This window comes from Sus scrofa, chromosome 3, assembly GCF_054392235.1.
Source record: "Sus scrofa isolate SSC_HxYL_T2T_F1_AM1 chromosome 3, Sscrofa_HxYL_maternal_Yorkshire_Landrace_v2.0, whole genome shotgun sequence".
Lineage (NCBI taxonomy): Eukaryota > Metazoa > Chordata > Mammalia > Artiodactyla > Suidae > Sus > Sus scrofa.
Window position 1 is genome coordinate 107,952,264 of NC_139385.1, and position 17,369 is coordinate 107,969,632.

Genomic DNA, 17,369 nt, shown 5'->3' on the forward strand with positions numbered 1-17,369 from the left:
GCATTGTTGGGAAATGCCTTAGTTTTCTTATTAAGTACAAGCAATAAAAGTACCTATTCATACTTTGTTGTAGGATTAAATGAGATAATGCACGTAAGGCACTTAGAACAGTGCCTGGCACATGGTAAATTTTTAGTTATTGTTGCTGCTCTTGTCTTTGTTATTATTTTGATATGTTTCTATCCAGAAATCAACGTTGATTCTATTTTCATGATACTTTCAGGGAGATTACTGTTCCTAACTGATAAACCACAAAATCAAACCAAAACTGAACTTTGCAAAAATTTATCTTAGCTATGAGGACTTGAAAATCACTCCTAACTAAGAATTTCGTATATATGGATAATACTTATTCTATACTTGTCCTTCTGCTCTGACCCATTAATAGCCTTGCTCTGAACAGTAAATTATTAAGTGCAGGCCTCCCTACGAAGCCAAATCACAGAGAACATGGGCCCATCTGGGTGAAAGTGAATGTCTGTTTAGCCCAGAGAGTAAGCAGATGGAGACTTGCTCTGTGAAGTTTTGATATTTGTTGAATGCTGACTGTGGCCTAGGCACTAAGAGGTAGACGAGGAAGTCAAAGCACTGAGAGGTTAAGAAACCCTCACCCAAATTAGGCAGATCTTTAGTCACAGATTTGGAATTTGAATCCAAATCAAACTCTAGAGTCATTATTTCTTTTTTTTTTACTTTTTTTTTTTTTTTTTTTGCCACACCTGAGGCATGTGTAGAAGTTCCCAGATCAGGGATTGAACCCACGCCACAGTAGCTACCCGAGCCACAGCAGTAACAATGCTGGATCATTAATCTGCTGAGCCACCAGGGAACTCCCAGCAGCTGGATTCTTAACCTCTGTGCTAGACTGTCTTCCAGGAGATTGCAAAAGCAAGGGTTCAAATGAATTATTTAGCAATTTTGTTTCTTCCTGAGTTCCTGGGGAGGCCAACTGAAACAGATAATGAGCATGTGGAAGTGAAGGGGCACAAAAAAATTATCTATTTCAACAATAAATTCTTCTAGGACTACAAGCTGGGTCCTTCTGTGGGTATGATTTGATTAAAATGCATTAAAATTTAAAGCTTAAATTTTAATTCAGATACATATTAATGTGATGATTATGAAGGAAGGGAAAGATGAAAGGAGTCCCAGGTCCAGCATGAAGCTGAGGCAGGGAAGGGAATAGAGTCTGCAGAGGGCATTCCCCAGACCCCAGCCTTCAGTCTGATGGCCAATTTTAGAGCAGATGCTGGGAATACAATTAAGTGATAGATAAGAAATGGAGACAGTATGAGGAAGATGCTGAAGCACCACTGAGAACGAGGAAGACACTGCAGCTACAGCCACAGCTTCAGTGGCTCATATGGCAAAGATGTTAACTTGGAAGAGAGCTCTGAGGCTTATTAGTTTTGAGACCTTAGCAAGTCACTCAAGCTCTCCTTGCATCAGCTCCTTATCTGGTAGTAGTAACATTGTCTACACTGTAAGTATAGATGTGAGTGTAACAGGGAAGAACAAATCCAACTCTGCATTGGATCTGTTTCTTTTACTTTAACCTTTGTGTTCTATTGCTTTTTCTACAAGTTAAGAATGTTGCTTATAGCCTGAAATATGCAGACAACCCATTCTCAGGGTTGTAACCTCTAATGGTGTAATACTTGTCCATTTATATGGACATAAACAGCTGCAGAAGAGAAAATAACATTTGTCTTGTTGGAGGTTCACAGGAACATGGTGACCTGACCTCCACCAACAGCTGAAAGAACTGGATTCAGAGGCTGAGAAGTTGCAACAAACAACCACACCCACTGCCCTTTCAGGACAAAAGAAGCCTGAATTGTAACTTGGGTAAGACGGTTCTTTGGAACACTAGTCCACCATCTTCTTGGTCTTCTGGCTTTCCAAATAAAGTGTCGATCCTTTGCCCCAACAACTTCTCTCTCAATTTTCTGGTCTGCTGTGTGGTGAGCAGCACAAATTTGGCATCTGTAAGATGAGGATTGAATGAACTAGCAGAGTACCAAGTAAGTGAAATGTGTGTGTGTTGTTAGCATCACTTTTGAATACTTACTACTTGGCAAACACTCGACTGTGTACTTTATATGGATTCTCTCATTTAGTCCGTAAAACTACCCTACAAGGTATATACTGCCATTATGGCCCGCTAAGGGGTACACTGAGGTACACCAAAGTAAAGAAAATTTAAATGGCACAGCCAGGATTCGAGCCCATCTACTCAGTCGCTAAAGCTCACTCTTACTAATTGCCCCAACCATAGTTGCTGGTTCTGGAATCAAAAGAACTAGTTTCTACTTCTCATAACTTGGTCAATAACTAATTTGGGGACTTTGGACAAATCATATTTGGCCTCTGTTTCAAAAATAAATTGGAAGGGTCGCATTGATTTCTGAGGACTCTTCTAACTCTAAATCCAAGGGCTATAGATCACTGTATTTGTGCATTTCCAAACTAAAGCTATAAAATTGTCAGTGGGCTCTAGCCATGATCTTTTAAAGAAATTAGGTTGGTTAAAATATTTTATTTGTATTCTAATCCAGGAAATATTTCAGAAAGGATTCAAAACCATTTGAGAGGTCAAGTCTTCATAACATGTCCATTTTGACTGAATTAGAACTGCCTTTGTGGCTTAGATCTCACAGCTTCAGAAAAGAACTGCTCTACATCTACATATTCAAGTCATGATAGATTTTCATTTATTTAATCCAACACATTAATGACAGACGACTTCCGGCCCAGTTTTTCCTTCCTAACATTTAGCACAGTTCTCAGACATATGCTGTATTTTTTCCTCAAACATATTTCCTCCTCCTCAGGGAAACAAACTTCCTTTTGGGTGGAAGAAATGCTCCTGGGGTCTCAAAGCACAGAGAGAGCAACATCTCCCAGTGGGAGCTCTCCAGGTGAGTAAATGCTCTATGTCCTTTGGTCAGACAGGACTCTAGAAAGGGAGAACAGCCATTTCTAGGAAAGGCAGACCCAGAAAATCAGACCAGAGAGCTCCTAGCAAGAGGAAAACATGGCCTGGGTTCCCCCAGAAACACAGCACATCCTTCCCAGAGGCCAGGAGGAGAAAAAAAAGAAGACATTCACTGCCATTTTTACTCCAAGTAACATCCTCCCCCAAGGAAGGCCTTCTGTATTCAGTGTCCCTAGGAAGGGGTGGTCAGGCCCTCATTTTGATGAGGTCACCCTTTTTCCTTTTAAAACAGGACTGTGTTGTGTCTTGAAAAGTCATGTTAAGAGCATCAGTGTGTCGAATGAAGTGGAATAAAGAGGAAGGTATTGGAAATAATTGTGGGTGTTCCTTATCTTAGGTATTGAGCCACTTCACCAACGCAGTCACACGCTCCTTACATGGCACAGCAAAGGAGAGTAAGAAGGGTATGGTCCTCCCTGAGTCACCTATAATTCATGAATTTTTTTCTACAGCAGCTTCCTGCTTTGCAGTCCAGCCGTATCTCACTTCTGGGTAAATACTGTGACTGAATTCCAAACAAACTGAAAGCCTTGTGTTTCACGAGGAGTGCATGCTCTGTGCATTTATGAAAGCCCCCCTGGAGAGCAAATGGTATTCAGGAGGCGCTGTTACAGATGCCAAAGCCACAATGTACGTGTATTAAACAGCCCTGCGCATTAGGCTAGTTAGGCAGCAGAATTTGTTTATTTAGCAGTGTGGTTTGGAAGATGCCCATCCCAGCATTTGAAAACTCCCTTCGTTCCAAATTCCTCTTCGGAAGGAGGATGAAGGCCACCTCCCCTTCTCATAGCAGGAGTTGCCATTACCCAAGTTCCAAAAGGTAAGACACCATTCAGCAAACTGACTTGGTAAATAAAGCCACGTCTTACTGAGGTTCAGTCTTGAAATAAACCTCTCTCTGCCATCCTAACTGAAAACAAAACAAAACAAGAGAGTCTGAGAGTTGGCTGGGAATCTCAGCTGTGCAAAATGGCCAGGTCCTTGTCCTTCCTGTCTCCCTGCTCATTATTATTCATTGATATGAGGGACACATGATGGTCTGCTCTCCAGAAATTTCTGCTGGTGCATGAGCTTGGGTGGCTCACTGCAACTAATGTGGAAAGGCAGAGCGAGGCATGTCCTGACCGTAAACACAGTGGTCTTGCCTGGTCGAGGCCATCTACGCATGGCTCCTACCAACTTGTATGATTGTCTTTAACACCTTTTTGTATTTTTTAAAGAAATGAATTTGATTTCATTTTCCTTCCCCAGTCTTCAAATAGTCATTAAAAATTAAACAACACTGGGAAAAGCCTTTTGTGATTATAGCCTTCATTCTCCTGCAACAAACTGGATCTATAAATTTACGTACCATTGTAGATGTAAATTACAAAATTTATATTCCACTATATTAAAACATCTCTTCCAAAAATGATTACCAGTTGTGAAAAGCAGACAGGCTTATCACTTGCTGTCAGTTGTTCATGTCTAGTTAAGCAATAATGTGCTAAAACTGCTCTTTTGTTTTGTGTAAGAATTTTGGCAATAGAAGAAATGAACACTCGGTTAATAAAAACTCAGGCTGCTTTTTGCTTTGATGGAGGAAGCAGCTGCCTGTTTTCATTTGCTGCAGAGCAGCAAAACCCATCAATATAATAAGCAGCTTAGATGCATCCATCCACAGCATCTGTAAGGATATAGGGCTATTCGCTCAAAACCAATCCCTGGTTTAATTTTAACAAAGATGTGTCTGACATATTTGAAAATGCATTATAATAGGTTTTGAAACACGAACAATTTCTCTTTCTTTTAAATACTTTTTATGGATTTGAAAGGGGAGTATATACATAGCTGAATGATAGCAATGATAAAAACCAGTCCAAACTGTGAGGCCATCCTAAAACAAGGGAGGTAGAAAGAGCAAATCGAGAGGCAGTTATTTGGTTCCCTTCAAAGTGAAAGTAATTCATTTAAATGTGATTTCATTCAATTATTCATTCAAACAAATATTTACCAACTCCTTACTATATATTCTGAATTGGGCAGAGACTGAGGTCACCTTTCCTACTCTTAGTGAGTTCACTCTTCAGGGGAAAAAATGGGCACAAAAGTATATGTAAAACAATGCAGGAAGCACTGGAATGCAGATACACATTTTCCTATTACCTTTTATTTTTCAAAAATCCAAATGGGAATGAAACACAGTGGAAACTATTTAACATAATAATTAAAAATCAAATACTGTCTCCCCTATTATACAGGCAGTTTGTGAGACATGCCTTTAAGAAAAGACAATCTGATAAAAAAAAAATTGAATTATGTTTAAACGCATGTCAAACTGTTTACTAGTGTAGCCAAGAATTATCATACGTAGGAGAGAAAGTTTTAGGATTCTAAGTTTTGTTTGGACAGCTTCTAATTTTACAGTAACCATTAGACACTTTTATATCAGCATGGATACACAACATGGCAAGACTGATAGAAAACACCACCTTTAAAGTGATTCAGTATGCGCTGGGTAGTGAACATGCTAAGAGATTGTTCTCTTTTATTTTATGCTAGCACTGGGTGGCATTCCAAAAAGTCAGATAATTCTAAATCCTCCCATTTTTCTGATTCAGGATTAGATAAGTGAACATCTCTGTTCGATCAAACAGGAACCCGTCTGGTGGTATACGTGAATGAGGGTTTAGCCATCAGCTTCTCAAGCCATCAAATTTAAATGAGCACTCATTTGCAGAAACATTGAGAAAATGCTTCCATAAATGTAGAGCTAAAAGCTTTCTTATTCAAACATGCTCACTGTAAAACAACACACGCTTGGGTTTTAAAAACGCACTTTTTATTTTGGACAAAGCTAGAAAAAATAGAAAAGTAAAAAATTGCAGAGATAGTACAGAGTGTTGCTGGATGCCCTTCACCCAGGTCCTCTCACTGTCAACAGCTTACATTTGTCAAAGCTAAGAAACTGACCTTGGTATATTAATATTAACTAATTCCTGGATTTGTTTTTAATGGAATGGTTACTGTTCAAGATGAGGCTTGATGAAGGTATCCATCAGAAAGTGACAAATTAAACCCAAAGGATAGTACTAACATCTCTCCTATCTTTCCTCCCTTAATTCTCTTCCTTCTTCTTAAGTTACCCTAAAGAAATTCATATCAGACTTAAGAGCTAAAACAGGACATGAAGTGCATATACCTCAGGGTTTAAAATAAAATCTGACCCCATCAAGAGAACTGTGTAACCAAGTGAAGCCCTGGCTCCCCATTCCATTGCTGAATGGGCAGAATATTATTTCTAGGTCATTCTTCACAAAGAAATTCTGATTGCCCCATTCAATTAATACTTGTGTATTACAGTGTGACATGGACCTTATCACCAGACTGTGGCAGCATGAGTTAAGAACCACAAAGAAGTCAGAGGTCATTATTTTTCACCCATTCAGAGTGTTTATAAAGCGTTCACTGTGCACCGTCTCTGGTCCATGCCTGCTTTTTCCCCTCTGCTCCGCTGTTTAATGGCTGGCCACAATGCTTCCAGAATCCTGCTAGGAATCGTGGGCCATGGACTGGTAAATGGTGGTCTCTTCAAGAGCGAATCGAAGAGACATCTTTGAAGAGATTCTTCCTAGTTACAACTAACTGGTGGTTGCCACGGACTGAGTGGTGTTCACCGCAAATTCATAGGTTGCAACTCTAACCTCCAGTGTGACTGTATTTGGAAATGGAGCCCATAAGGAGGGGTCCTAAGCGTGGGGCCCAGATAGGCTAGGATTAGCACCTTTATAAGAAGAGACTCCAGGGAGGGGTCCCCTTACCCTGTGCTTGCACAAAGATGAGGTCATGTGAGCACATGGCAAAATGATGGCTACCTACAAGCCACAAAGAGAAGCCTCAACAGAAACTATGTTAGCATTCTCATCTTTGACTTCCAGCCTATGGAGAAGCCATGCGGTCTTTGGCATTTTGTTATGGCAGCGCAAGCTCATGTAGACAGTGGTCAACCCGTGGTACCTGATGTTTGGGTGAATACTCCCTCTCAAGCTCCGATACATCCTAAGCCAAAACAACTCCCTCCTGAAAACGTAGACAAGGCCCCCAGAGCAGACAGAGCACAGCCATGGCTCCACTGGAGCCCCTCATTTCATCCATTACTTTTTCTCTTCCCTTCCATTTCCCTTTATCCATCTCATCTTATCTCCTACATTTAATTTTCACTGCAGCTTTAGCCCCCTTTTCCATTTAAAAGAATTCCTAACGGAAAAGCAAACATTACTCATGCTCTGATGAAGAAATGTTGCTGATTAACTACCTTCAAGCGTTCATAAAAAGACTTTGATCTGTTACTTTATGTTGTCTTTGAACATAAACTCCTTAAGCACAGCTCCTTAAGGGAGCTCCTTACTTCTCTTACTTCTCTGTGGCACGTTTACATGATGTAGGTGAAGGCATGCTGGATTCATGAAGAACAGTAGCAGAATATTCTAAACCTGAAACTCACAACAATGAAAAATGAATCTCTCTTCCCTTACAAGATCTATTTGCTGAGTTTATATGATGTATCTACTTAGGACCTGATTCTACCTGGGAATGCAATCACGGGTCAATTCTTGTGTGGATAAATTTCTAATTGCACTCAATCCACTTTCACTGGCTTTCTTATCTATATCCATAATCTGCAGAGCTGGCAGGACAATTATCACCAGAAGACAGGAGAGATGCCCTGGGGAGTAAGGCTGTCCTGGGCTTCAAAGGTGTGTGCTTACAAGTTTCCAGGCCAGCGACAAAGAATCCACATTCAATAGCCCATCTTTCTTTAAATCATTCCTTTTGCCTTGTTCAACACAGCACGTGTCATGGGTGCTCATATCTGGGGCTTATCTGTGGATATCTACAAACATGCAGGCCTCTAATCATAGCAGCCTGGAATAAGTCCCAGAATGGGCCCTTTAAATGACTTGAGATACAGAAAATGATTCTCTGTGTTTCTTCTGTGTTGCCTTTGGGGGGGGGGGCTTCTCTTTGCTATGATAAAATTGTAACCTTCACCTGTATAGCAAAGTGTTTTCTCTGAGAATCACAACTCCTTGAGAAGGGCCTTCGAAATACACTATTTAAATGGAACTATGCTCTGAACTTGACACCACGATTATCTTTCTGTTGAGAAAAATACAGAAATTCTAGAGCTGTTATATTGCTACCAGCCCTTTCCCACCAGGACACACGGGTGTTCTTAAGTCGAGATCAAAGTGCACGGGCTGAGTTGTTGAGAGCGGAGAAGTCATCATGGTCTCTATGGACTCATGCTGGACTTCTCAGCATAGAAAACAGATTTCCTTCTCTCTCCAGCAGTAAAGAGTTCACGTTATCGTGAACTCCATCATTCCTCCTCCTTGGCCCCACCCTCAACAAAAGACCGAAAAAAAAAAAAAAAAAAAAAAAAAAAGGCTTCAAACCCAGAGTGCTGTATTTGGGCTGGAAAATATTTCTCATCTGTTTAAGTTGCCCAAAAGCACTACAGAGATTTTGGCTGAGAAGATGTAGTAAAAGTTGAAATTCACACCATAATTGACATGAAAAACAATAAACTTTTGGAAGAATATGAAATAGTGTTTACATACAGTGAGGATAATTAGTACTTGGCATGGGTGCTTCAGTGAAATCTCAATTTATGGAGTAAAGGCCTAAAGAATTAAGGGGCTTGTTTAGCTAGTCAGTGGCTGAGCTTGGGTTAGAACCACAGTTTCCTAATACCTCACCTTGCTTCTCCTGGCAGAGTAAGAGACTGACCAATAGTGTAGGAAAGACATCATGATTTGAATTTGCATCTTGTGGAAAGATTTTTTACCTTCTGGGTGGAAATCGCTGCTTGAAGAAATGAATCATACTTATTCCAATTTCAGCATATTTACAGACTCAACAATTACATTGAAGTCTTCTTGGTTTCTATGTCTCAATAAACAGTTTTATGGAAATACTGTCTTCAAACCATGGCTGATGGAAGAGGCTACAGATACATTCAGCTGTAGTTCGTCTAATATTAGAACCTCTGAGTTGAGACCAGGAAGCATTGTACAATCTTTGGAAACAGTGACCCCTTTTCCTGGAATTACAGTGATTATGTGCCTTGCTTTATAAAATTAAGCTTCTGTTTGTTTCCAGGAAATGTATCATCTAATTGGTCACTATTCTTACTTACTCAAATGTCTACATGTAATTTGTCTTGTAATTAAGAGTTTTTAGCAGATTGCAACAATCCTTTTGATTACCAGCATTCCCTTCGTAATAAAAGAATCCTTTAATTTCATTTTGTTGTGCCTAGGGAGGGAAAATCATGTAATATACACAATTTTCACACACAACACAGCATTGAGAAATGTAATTTTCTGTGTATTCTCTTCTAGGAATATTTTCAATGTTTCTGGATGGTCTCCGCACTCAGGAATAGGATTGAAATCTCCACTTTGGTATTTATCTGAGGCTGTGATAGCTCAGTCGTCTGCCGCCAAATGCCAAGATAGGGGGAATCTCATCATCCAGAGACCAGCTGCATGATGGGCAGTTAATAGATATATCAAACCTTAGGATATATGCTAAGCTGAACAGATGATTGGTTGGTTGATACACTGATTGATTAGCATAGGGAGAATGGGTTTCTTCTTGACAACCTAAGATTATGCTTCAGCTAAGCTCAAATTGCTTACACCTCTTCTATTGGGTTTAAAATTACAGTCCTGTCATCTAAAATCTCTCTTCAATGAAATTTTTACCATATATAAAAATTAAAGGGAAAAAGAAAGTAGGAGCCTTAGATAAGAGTAAATGGAGTAGATACATTTCATACTACTGTTGTTGATTCCACTAGGAAAAGTTGATATGTAAATCCCCTTGAAAAATGTTACACACATTTCATAAATGATTACTGAATATTATACGATAACTCAGGGGGAAAAGTTCAGGATGTTAAAGTCAGGGAATACTGTGTTTTCAAATATATAAAAGTCGGATTTCCTCTATAGAAATATGGGAATTAAAGTAAAACCCTCGATGGATCAGGTTTACTTTCTAGGGCACACAGACACAGTCCTTGGACTTTTACTATTTTAACTGCTGGCATGCCTCGCAGGGGGCAGGGGGAGAAAGGGCAGATTTATGGAGACGTCGGATTAGCTTTGTTTTTGAAGCAGCTTAACACAAGTGGCAACTTCTTTAATTAGCACTAACGATCCTAAAGATAGTCACATGTACCTCATGAAATATTTGAATATTGGGCCTGTTTCCCACGCAGGTGCAATCAGGTAGGATTTCAAGCGAAACAAAATCAGATGAATGAACCCTGTTTTATCAAACTTTAAACTGATCTTTAAGTGGCATCGAATAAAAAGCATCAAGACTTTGCGCAAAAGACCCCTATCTAGAGCTCTACAAATGTCTGATAGTCTTAGTTAACACCAAATTTATTCCACAGGAGCGTGGCTTATGATGTCCTGTGTAAAGATTCAGTCTCATTCTATTCTGAATTATCAGAGAGTGGCTAAAGAAAGGGCCCTGCTCGCTCTCCTTCCTCCCCAGCCCCTCCCCCACCAAAAAAAAAAAAAAAAAAAAAAAGCTGGTAAGCTTTAATTCAGCACTTTGAAGAACACCCCCTCCTCTCCCTGAGCAAATAAGGATTTGGTTGCCGAATCACACTGGATAAGTGGTTCATTGAGAATGTTAAAATCTGCATTAATAAATAGGACTGGGCTTCTCGGATTTTCCCCCTTCCTATCAGCTATGAGCGGTAGGGGATCAGCTGCGACTAAAATCCCCAGCTGAACAACCCACATACAACTCAGTGAGCAGACTTAAAACAAGGCCATTTATTGGTGACTGTTATGCAAACAAAGCGTCCTAGTCTTGGAAACAGATGTCAACTGAAGCATATGCTTACTGTAAACTGGAATTTGATTCTCTTTATAAAAATAGACATAAATGGGCCTTCAGAAAGGAGACTGCCTCTTGTTGTCTACCACTGCCTAACTTGATTCAGCCTAAGGCTTTTAAAGAGATGAATAGACTGATATGGGAGGGCAAAAGAATAAAACTTAAAAAAAAAATTAAATTGGAAATAAATGATAACATGTTGGAGCAGTTCCCAGAAGCAATTTTACAGATTTTTCTCTAAAAACACAAGACAGGAAGTTAAAAGCTTAGTGCAGGTCACCCATGGCATGTCGAGTTATCATTTCCTACCACTTAGGGTGGAAAAGAAACTGTACATTCGGGTGGCAAGTTTCGTAGCTCCTACTTTTTACCCTCCTCTCTTCGTTCTTTTTCTCTCCCTCACCTCTTCTCACATCTTGATGTCTTTTAAATGTCACTTATTTTACATGAGGCAGTTGGTGGAGACATGAGTCAACAGCAATCAGAACCATTATCCCCTGCAGCGAGTCCTGGTCTTAATGCATTGTGACACCTTTGCTGGCCAGCCACCGATTTACCTTTCTGCTTCTTAGGGAATTAAGTGGCATCATGTGAAAATGGTTGTGATATGAACAGCATGGGCATAACTGGTATTAAATTTACCTCTCAGCCTAAGTGAATTTTCCTCACATGCGACTAATCAAAATGAAAGCTTGTGGACCCAGGCTGAGCTGGCCAGCACTTCCCCACCCCTGGGACCAGGGCTATTTTGTTTTATCTCTTTGTACAAGCTGGCAGAAGTTTAAAGTGAAGGGGATAATCCAGTGCTGGTGTCTTTATGAAATAACATCCTTACGTGAAGAGGCTTTTAACTGTCTGTCGCTGTCCTCTCAAAAAAAGAGTGTGACAATCTCATTTTGCTGAGCACCCTCCCATGAAAAGAGAAAATAATAGCCGTGGCCGCCATGGCTAGTACTGACCTTACATGATCCATTATCCACTAAACACTTTAAAAGTCAGTTTTACATACACTGCGGGGGGAAATGAGGGAACTATCACAATCATTTTCACTTTAGTGAATTTGCCATCCATTTGAAGTCCGTCACTTGATATCCCAACACATCCAGCCCGTCTCAGTGTAACGCAACAGAAAACACAATTGATTAAAAGATGCCAAGCATAGACACACTGGCACCCTACTATTTAAGACACTTCCTAGGAGCAATGGCAGCCGTGAAGGCTTTGCATGAACCTTCCTCAAACTTAAACATAAGGAAAAGAACAATCAAAAACCAAGTCCTTCGAATTTTTAAAAGTGCTTGACATTCCTACAAAAATGTTTTACTAACCACTTAGCAGAGATCAGTAGGTGCCAAAGGAAGTGAAGGCAGAGCAATTATCATCCTGCACAGTCAGCCTGATGCTTATTCACAGACAAGAGTGGCTTGCATTCTGCCATGAACCAACTGTGCATGTTGCTGATAATAGAGCAGAGGTATTGCTAAATCGGTACTGAAATAGCACACCTCGTTTACTTCCAGCAACTTATTTGTGGAAGGCAGTGAAGGCTGGAATATTTTCTCATCACCACAAGAATACTCAACTCATTGTTAACATTAAAATTAGTTTTCTGACATGGTGCATGCTATGCATTTACTTTTCCTTAAATAGGAACTTCCGTGCCTAGAGGAGAACACTAATGGCATTTCTTTCCCCTTGTGGATAATGCATTGCTTCATTAATAAACCATCTAGAAGCCTGACTGGTAATCAGACTCTTGGCCACTTTACAGTTCTTCACTCTGAAGTTCAAAGTCTGTTTCCTTCATTTTGGTAATACATTTATTCTCGAACCCTCTGCTCTGAGGCAAGTACATGGAGTGGAAAAAAGTGAGGGGGAGAGATGGCTGAGAGTGTGGCAGCAGTGCAACATCAGCGAGTGACTGCCAAATCCTGAGTCACGTTTATAAAATTTAACTTTACTATGTTAGGGGGTTAGGGTGGGGAACAAAGAGACTACCACATAAATGATTACAGTATCCTAAAAGAGTTTATTCACCCACTCACCCGCAAAAAACTTGAGTTCAAATTTTTGAGTTTATACTTTGATTCTGAACTCTAGGACTCCACTCTAATATACCACCTTAGAGGCCATCATAATGGTTTCTTCAAACGAGTTTGAGGAATACAATTCTTAAAGGAATGGAAGGAAATTCTGTGAAGGTTCTACGGGGACCAAACCAACTTAAACCCTAGTTAGCCACTGGATTCCTGGAACGTTTCAACTCAATGAGGAGACTACAGAACAAAAATCCTCACGCAAAATGAGAGAAAAACAGGATTAGGGGCACGATAATTAGTTATGGGTAAATAAGGGTGAGGAGCAGAGTCTGCCATTTTCATAGGCCATGAACACAGAATACCAGAGAATGCCATTCTTAGAGCTTGTTAAAAGAAAGGTTGAGAAGAGATGGGAAGGGAGCCTATCAGAACAAAGACTCAGATAACACATAAGCATTCACATTTACTCATCAGAGAAAAATAAAACAAAACATCGGGAAGTAGCAAGTGAACTGTTATGTTCTTCACTCAGTAGCCTCGTCTGCTTTCGCTGAGTAAAATCTGCCTGGGCAAAAGAAAAATAACATCCAAGCAATTGGTCTTTAGCATCTGATTACATCAGGAATGAGACAGAAGCAATGAATCCAACCAAAGCGATGGGATAGACTGGCCATCTTAGACATGCCTGAACCATGAGCTTGAAACTGGAGGGTGGCTGAGAAGGTGGTCATGCCATTCGCTGATAAGTCAACAGCCATCGCAAGGAATGCTCAGCTGCATTTAGAGAATTACATATGCAGCTCTGATTGAATGTCTGGTACAAGACGGGGAACTAAAACCACCCTCATCTTCACTAGCTCCTTGCTTACTGAAACCTTAAAGGAAAGGATCAATCTGAAGTTTAATTTTTCTATGCCTAGTTGTGATTACAAACTTTCTCCAAACTACTCCTAAAGATTGTTTGGAGGTTTTGCTGTTGTTGTTAATGGGTTTTCTGAGACCCAGCAATCCAGCTAGTAAGAACTCAGGTTAGTTCAGGATTCATACATGGAATTTCTTGGGCTTTCTGAGACCCAGCAATCCAGCTAGTAAGAAATTCAGGTTAGTTCAGGATTCATATATGGAATTTCTACCTTTGATGCAGCTGGACATGGCCTGGCTACTCTGGACAGCTCCCCGGAGTGCAGACCGTTGATAAGGAAGTTGGGATTGAATGTGCTTACATTCCTTTACTCCATGAACTGAAGATAATTTTCCTCTTTTTTTTTTCAATAGCTAATCTTTAAAAAAAAAAAAAAAATTTATTTTGGCCACACCCATATCATGTGGGAGTGCCCAGGCAAGGGACTGAAACCATACCACAGCAGTGACAATGCCAGATCCTTAACCCACTGAGCCACCAGGGAATTCCTGAAGACAGTTTTTCCAGCCAGGTGTCCCTTCTGCTGAAAAGGCAAAAGTTGGCCTGTCTTCTTGCCAAATTGTACTTTGGTATGTGTGTGCCGGGGGCGGGCGGGGGGGTGCGGTTTATTTGCTGACTCTACTTATCCCAGTTAATACTCTTGGTACATTCAAAGTTATGAATAAACTCATGCCACCTCTCCTTTAATCCCTGCAACTAATCATGGAAATCTGCCTTCACAGCATTCTTTTTATTTACTTTATTTTATTTTTTTAGGGCTGCACCTGCAGCATACGGAAGTTCCCAGGTTAGGGGCGAATCGGAGCTGTAACCTCTGGCCTATGCCACAGCCACGACAACGCCAGATCCGAGCCATGTCTGTGACCTACACCACAGCTCTCGGCAACGTGGGATCCTTAAGCCACTGAGCAAGGCCAGGGATGGAACCTGCATCCTCATGGATACTAGTTGGATTCGTTTCTGTTGTGTCATGACAGGAACTCCCACAGCATGCTTTTAAAAAATGAGACTAGACTCATTAAATCTTGCAGATTTCAGTTTTGTATAAGAAAATTTTGATAAAGCAGTTTAATAGATGGAAATTTCCTCCAAAATTGTTTTAGGAATTCTAAATGTCAAATCAAGCCTCAAACATATGAAGGATCAACCCTGAATACAATCACTGATTGGTATATAGGTTCCAGGGCACTGTAAAATAAAACATAATGCTAAAATAAAGTGGTTTATTTCCTGCAAGTGACTAAATGCTGAAGGAAAACTGATGAGGGAAGAAGGTTAGTGAACTAGAAGTAGGAAGAGAGGATTTAAAAAGAGAAGAAAGAATTACTGCTTAGCATCTACTAAATGCTGGTTACTGTGCTGGGCTATTTATATTATTACATTTATTGATCAAAATACCTTTCACATTGGGCTTTCTCACACAGATAAGAAAACTGAGGCTCTGTGAGGTCAAATGAGTCATCCAATACCCTCCCTCCTCTCCAAGCCAGGGAGTGGACGAGCTGGCCTTTGAACCTAGCCTAGGCTCTTAGATCTAGCAGACTATAGGACCTCTTCTTTTTTTTTTTTTTTTTTGCCTTTTCCTAGGGCCTCTCCTGTGGCATACTGAGTTCCCAGGCTAGGGGTCCAATCGGAGCTGTAGCCACCACCCTACGCCAGAGCCACAGCAACGCAGGATCCGAGCAGCATCTGCGACCTACACCACAGCTCATGGCAACGCCGGATCCTTAACCCACTGAGTGAGGCCAGGGATCGAACCCGCAACCTCATGGTTCCTAGTCGGATTCGTTAACCACTGCACCACGATGGGAAATCCAGGGACCTCTTCTATACAGGGACAGCATGGAGATGTGATGGATATGATGTGACGGATATGAATAGGATTGGGGAAGCACACCTGACAGACTTTATTTTTTTTTATTTTTTATTTTATTTTTTTATGGCTGCACCTGAGGCATGTGGAAGTTCCCAGGCTAGGGGTTGAATCTGAGCTGCAGCTGTTGGCCTACACCACAGCCACAGCAACGCAGAATCTGAGCCACATCTGTGACCTATACTGCAGCTTGCTGCAACACCAGATCATTAATCCACTGAGTCGGGCCAGGGATCAAACCCACATCCTCACAGATACTATGTCGGGTTCTTAACCTGCTGAGTCACAACAGGAACTCCGAGGACCTTATGACACTGCATTCAGGTTATGTAGAAAAGGAGGCTCAAGGATGACTCAGAAGTTTGGGTCCAGGTGACTCAGGAATTTGTGGTGTCATTACCAGGAATAGGGATGTCAGAATGATAAGTCTATTTTGAGGATCAAATGATGATGGGCTTGTTTTGTGCACAGTGAGTCAGAGGCATCAGAGGGATATTCTAGTGCATCCTCTGGAAATATGGAACTCGATTCAGTACCAACATTAAATTTGGCATATACATTTGAGAATCATAAGGAGATTATAATTTAAGATGTGGTTTAAGACTGTCAAAGAGGAGGCAGGAGGGGGAGATGAGAAATAAAACTGAAGAATTTGGAAGGCTTCCACAGGGAAAAGCTGTGTGATCTCAATTAGTTATTTTATTCACCTGAGCCACAGTTTCACCATCTATGAAATGGGGATAATCAACAGATGAATGGATAAACAAAATGTGATATACATCTACAATGGAGTATCACTCAGTCCTAAAAAGAAAGGAAATTTTGATACGTGCTACGATATGGATGAAATTTGAAAACATTATGCGAAATGAAACAAGCCAGTCACAAAAGACAAATTCTGCATGATTAGACTTATATATGGTATCTAGAGTGAATACAGAAAGACAGATACAGAAAGTAGAAGTATGATTCCAAGGGGATGGGGAAATGGGGCGACAGGGAGGTGTATAATGAATAGAGAGTTTCAGTTTTGCAATATTGAAAAAAGTCTTGGAGCTAGGTGGTGGTGATGGTTGCACAACACTGTGAATGTTCTTAATACTGAACTGTACACTTAAAATAATTATTGCAGTGAACTTTATATTATGTGTATATTACCACAATTATAAATAAGTGGGAGTTCCCATTGTGGCTCAGCGGTTAACGAATCCAACTAGGAACCATGAGGTTTCGACTTCGATCCCTGGCCTTGCTCGGTGGGTTAAGGATCTGGCGTTGCCATGAGCTGTGGTGTAGGTTGCAGACGTGGCTCGGATCCAGCATTGCTGTGGCTGTGGCATAGGCCAGCAGCTATAGCTCCAATTTGACCCCTAGCCTGAGAATTTTCATATGCCAAAGGAGCAGCCCAAGAAATGACAAAAAACAAAAAAGAAAATAAATAAATAAATAAATAACATTTAAAGTGAAGGTAATAATATTGGCATCCTATGGTTGATGCAAGGATAAAAGGAGATAATAGTTGAAAATCTGGGATAACACCTGGCATATAATTTGTTTTAAATGTCAATAAAATTAGTTTCTTTCTTTTCCTTTCTTACCAAAAAGGAAGCAAAGGACAAAGGAAAGAAGGAA

At 40.5% G+C, this 17,369-nt stretch overlaps 1 protein-coding gene and 1 long non-coding RNA gene across 16 annotated transcripts in view; one reads left to right on the forward strand and one right to left on the reverse strand.

Annotated features, from left to right (window-relative positions):
* LOC146404833 (uncharacterized) overlaps positions 1-17,369 on the forward strand; it is a 1,439,763-nt gene that overhangs the window by 1,000,476 nt on the left and 421,918 nt on the right. Inside the window, exon 2 of the long non-coding RNA XR_014842033.1 lies at positions 16,798-16,868. This is a non-coding gene — a long non-coding RNA (uncharacterized LOC146404833). The remainder of the gene's footprint in view (positions 1-16,797; positions 16,869-17,369) is intronic.
* Positions 1-17,369, reverse strand: part of CAMKMT (calmodulin-lysine N-methyltransferase) — a 406,172-nt gene that overhangs the window by 73,939 nt on the left and 314,864 nt on the right. The window lies entirely within an intron of this gene.